Consider the following 5,336-nt stretch of genomic DNA (forward strand, 5'->3'; position numbering starts at 1 on the left):
TTAACACTAATGTTTCACAAGGTGGCGCACCAAGCAAGCTAAATGTAAAATACTGAACCACCCGCATGCTTGTGCGTGTGGTGGTTTAGCACGGTGCCTGTGAGAAGAGGACGCTTGTGGCTACTTTGTATCAGGGCTACTTTGTATCAGTGGTGAACAGAACTCCCTTTAATGTTTCCAAATGTCATAGTTTCTTTGAAAACATTCTTTAGTCACTCAAAGTCACTGAGTCTTTGTCTCGTGAGCTAAAATTACATTATTGTAAATACTATTGATGAAATAATAAGAAAAACGTTTATTTGGGATGTTTCTCTACAAGAAATGTATGGCCAAAGGCTTCTTACTTAAGTGAAAAGGAAAATCTGCAACTCCTTAGTCTCGTAAATCCCAGGCAACCCGTCTGTCTGGTAGGGCTGGGAATTGCCAGGGACCTTAATATTTGATTTTATCTCGATACTGGCACTCGATACTATCAGGTGGCAACATGATATGTTTTGCCACTCTCACGATTCTATATGTATTGCGATTCAAACTGTGATTTTATTTTGATTTGATGTTCCAAACATATTGCCAGTGGTGGAAAAAGTACCTAATTGTCATATTTGAGTAAAAGTAAAGATACCTTAATAGAAAATGACTCAAGTAAAAGCCACCCAGTAAAATACTACTTAAGTAAAAGTTTAAAGTATATGGTTTAAAATATACTTAACTATCAAAAGTAAATGTTATTGCAAAAAAATATACTTATGTATCAAAAGTAAAAGTATACATAACTTGAAATTGCTTAAATTAAGCAAACCAGACTCACACTTTTCTTGTTTTTATTTATTGACGGATAGCCAGGGGCACACTCCAACACTCAGACATAATTTACAAACATAGCATTTGTGTTTCGTGAGTCTGACAGATCAGAGGCAGTAGGGTAGACCAGGGATGATCTCTTGATAAGTGATTGAATTGGACCATTTTCTGTCTTGCAAAGCATTAAAAATGTAAGAAATACTTTTGGGTGTTAGGGAAAATGTATGGAGTAAAAAGTAGATCATTTTGTTTAGGAATGTAGTGAAGTAAAAGTTAAAAGTGGTCAAAAATAAGTAGTACTTGAAAGTATTTTCACTTAAGTACTTTACACCACTGCATATTGCTCACTATGTCTGCTGCAGAGCGACAAGAGAGCGCATGAGAAAATTTGTTTTGATCAGTCATGAAAATAAAAATGCTGAAAACACGTTATCTCACTATTTTAAAAGAAGATGTAGAATAAGCGAGGTCTATAGGATGAAAAATACCTTAGTTTTGGCAAAGGTACAGCCAACTAGCACTAGATAATGCAGTCAAAACTTGAAGTCAAAGTATCGATATAATATCGTTCAAAATAATATTGAGATATGTAACTCTATCAATTTAGAGCAGGGTCCTCAATTACATTCAGCCGTGGGGGAAAGAATTTATTGAGCGGATGGTCGGGGAACACTACAAATTGACAGCAATAATTATATCAAACGTTGATTTGGGAAACAATCACATATACCTCTATTTTTATGCTTGGGAATACTTGGGAACATATTCCCTAAATTAAAATCACTTGAGCTGATTTCCTGATGATTTTACTGTCTTTTATGTCCAACGACAAAACTGATTTAGAAAATTTAAATAACAATAAACTAAGAAGACTTGGGGCACCAAATAAAATCACCTATTTGAGAACCCTATTAAATGATTGCCTATTGGGGAACCCTGGTCTAGAGAAATTAGCAGCTCTTAGAAGACATTGGAAGTTGATGAAAGCACATACAATCTCAATCTCCATCAATCTCCTTCTAAAACCCTAGGAGGTTTTACAGATTAAGAAACAAATGAGGCTTTAATATGTTTCAAAATGGCCCCCTAGGGCTTCTATTGGTCATATTTTGTACAACTCATTTACCAGTCACATCATGTTTTGTTTTTTATTCCCGTTGTGATTGGTCCCTGAACCCACAAGGCCATTTTAAACTATATAAAGCCTAATTTGTCAATCAATCTCTGAAACCCTATCGGCAGATGGGAATTAACAATAAAGAAGCAGAAGAAGCAGAAGAAGCAGAAGTAGAAGTAGAAGTAGAAGCAGCAGCAGCAGCAGCAGCACTGGCTTTAAAACTCCCACAGTCCATCAAGGGTTGACAAATTTACTTATCACTTCAGATCGCTCTTAATTCATGGTGCTTAGTTGAAGAGCAAGGTCTTGGCATAGTTCCCTTCCCTTTGCAAAGTTCTCAGAATGAGGCCTATTTCTGACTAATTTCAGGAAACTAGGCGTATGTGGTGTATCACTACTTCACAGGAGAGGCATTTAAATGTAAACATTTGATCATTTTTATCAAGAAATGGCAGAAATGCCTTCTAGAACATGTTCCTTAATAACAAACGTATATGCCATGTGTAAATACGAATACAATTGTTAAATTACGAGCATAGTTGGTTTAGCCATGGAAAAAGTCAGGGACCTTCCCACTAGCCATGATTGGCTGAGATAATGGATGGGCTGGGCATGCCTAGAAATTAGTTCTGATTGGTCTGAAATGTAGCACGCTTCTGTATATAACATGAGCTTCCCAGTGTGTGTAGGTAGTCTTTTCTGAGACAGCTTTTTAGAAAGATATCGCGAAGATATGCAAAGGTGTTTGATTGCGAATATGCGGAGGCAGTCAAAAAGAGAACAGGTTTGAAACATCTGTCTCCGAATTACATCTTCAAACTAAGGGCAACCATGGCATCTGTTAAATAGATGGAGAAGCGTTCATCCACATATACAACAGTCTAGCTAGCTACATTTTCAGATAGTTTACATGTCTAATTTTGTCAGAAAGTTGTTTTCATTGCAAGTTAACGTGTACTGTTAGCTAGCTAGCTAAATTTAGCTGACTGGCTCGCTAGCTAACGTTACGAGTATGATCTGTGCAGTAATAGTATTCGTATCTCAGAGCCATTTGCATTACTATGAATAGCCCAATGTTAGCTCGCTAGCTAACACTGAACCTAGTTGGCTAGCTTTAGCTACAGATTCATGCAGGGTAGTAACATTATGTGTTGCGATTATGGTTCATTGTTTGAGTTTATTTGAGTTGATTTTATTTTTACAGGGACAGTGCACATTAATCAACATTTCAGTAAAAGTGCCGGTTTTAGCCAGCCGGCTAATTTTCAACCGCAGTCCCTGGGCAGGTTATTAAAAACAATTACAATATAGACAATCATTGAGTAGTGAGCACACGCAGAGCAACATAGGACAAGCAAGACATAGCATACAGACAGAGCAACATAGGACAAGCAAGACGTAGCATACAGACAGAGCAACATAGCAGCAAGACAAAATTCATAAAAGCAACAAAGTGTTTCCACACCTCACAAGCTACAGACAACAGACAACATGGAAAGCGGCAATACACAGCTAGGCATTATGTAAACAAATCTGATTGACCTTTAGCCATGTCTTCATGCATTTGATGGCAGTGTGGCAGTCTGATGGCAGTGTATTCCAGACATGGGAAGCTCTCACAGAGAAAGCAAATTTACTAAAGGTGCTTTTCCTTAAGGGAACTATACAGTCACCTCTCATGGCAGACCTTGTGGATCTGCTGCCATATGTTTCTGTTTTCTGTTTAACAAAAATACTGAGTGGAGGGGGAGCCAGGCCATTTAGGATCTTAAATACAAGACATGCGTCGGTGTATTGCACAAGATTTTCCCAACTCAGGAGCTCATGCTTTCTGAGGATGTAACAGTGATGATGGCTATTGGGCTTCCTATCAAGCACTTTGTAGACAGCCTGTTTTGTAGACAGACTGAATAGGTTTTAATGTTGTACAGCAAGCTTGGGCCCAACTAGTCAAGCAGCATGTTAAGTGTGGGAGTATCATAGATTTGAAGTACAGTTTTGCTACCTCTGTAGTCAAACAATTTCATTTAAAACGGAAATTAGCTAGGTTGAATTTGGTTATCTGAATGACCTTTTTCACATGCTTTTTAAAAGAGAGGTAGGAATAAAGTATGATGCCAAGGTACTTAAAATCAGATACCATCTGGAGCTTCTCCCCTGACACATAGACATCTGGCTCAGTAGCATCTGTTGCACTCTTTGTGAAGAACATGCAAACAGTTTTTTTCACATTGAGATGCAAACACGAGTTTAGCTAGCTACATGTCTAAACACAAGACTCCACTATGCAAGTAACCATTTTACTGTACCGTTTACACCTTCTGGATCCGGTGCATGTGAGAAATAAACATATTTTATTTTATAAAGTGTATGTTTACCAGAGAGGGAAATGTGAAGAACAACAGGACCTGCACAAAAGTCAAATTAGGATATAACGTTAGGCCAACGAAACAGTGTCTAAGTTCTAAAATTCTCTGGTAGAATGCCCTTCTTTATTTCTTCACACTCACAACCATAAGTCATTTTCTGTAATTAGCTCGCCATTAACTTGTAAATCAGGATCTTGTTGTGAGTTTATTTTCCTGTAATAATTCATACAAATTAGCTAAAGTTAAGATGTTGTCAGCTATATGATATGGTAATTATTTGAACAGGCTAGCCACCTAACTTAACATGAGCTAGCTAGCTAACAAGCTAGAAACGAACTATAACATTGTTTAGAAAGTTGCGTTTAGTTGCCTGGTTTGCTAAACGGACATATACTAAATTTGTTTTTAAACTGATGGGTTTATTGGTGTTAAAATACACCTGTTATGCTATTTTGGACCACCAGGCTGTTGATGTCATGCAGCCTGTCGTTTTTTTTTGTGTTTATATTTTTTCATAACAACAATGACAAGTTTGATGTCAGGTGACAATAGAATGTGCATGATGTCACTGCGACAAATGTCTACCAGCCTTTAGTCTTGAAATCTTTGGTTGTTTAGTACACTACTGTACTCACTCTGTTTAGCACATGACCTCACATGTGAATCCTTAATGAGATGGGTGGGGCTAAGGCTTAATTAAGAGGGTGTGAATGATGCTGAATGGGTGTAGGCAAAGAAGAGCTCTCCAGGAGGTGTACCAAAACATTCATTTTCTCAAACGTGGCATTACAAGTTTATCAACTTTCGAAGCAGAATTACTTTCCCATTGTTCCTCAACTGTAGTGTATGATATACAATTTTCTAACTTTGAGTCTCAACTTTTATCCAATGTAAAAAAATCTTGATTTAAAAATGTTCTACATAAGACTGAATCGAGCCAGTTGGTCACATTTAGGCCAATATAATATGGCTCTGCTTAAGCCTATTGTACACAGTATGTAGGGAACAGACGAAAAAATCCATGACATTTTACAGGTAGGGCTAGTAGG

The sequence above is a fragment of the Salvelinus fontinalis genome, chromosome 23 (assembly GCF_029448725.1).
Source record: "Salvelinus fontinalis isolate EN_2023a chromosome 23, ASM2944872v1, whole genome shotgun sequence".
Lineage (NCBI taxonomy): Eukaryota > Metazoa > Chordata > Actinopteri > Salmoniformes > Salmonidae > Salvelinus > Salvelinus fontinalis.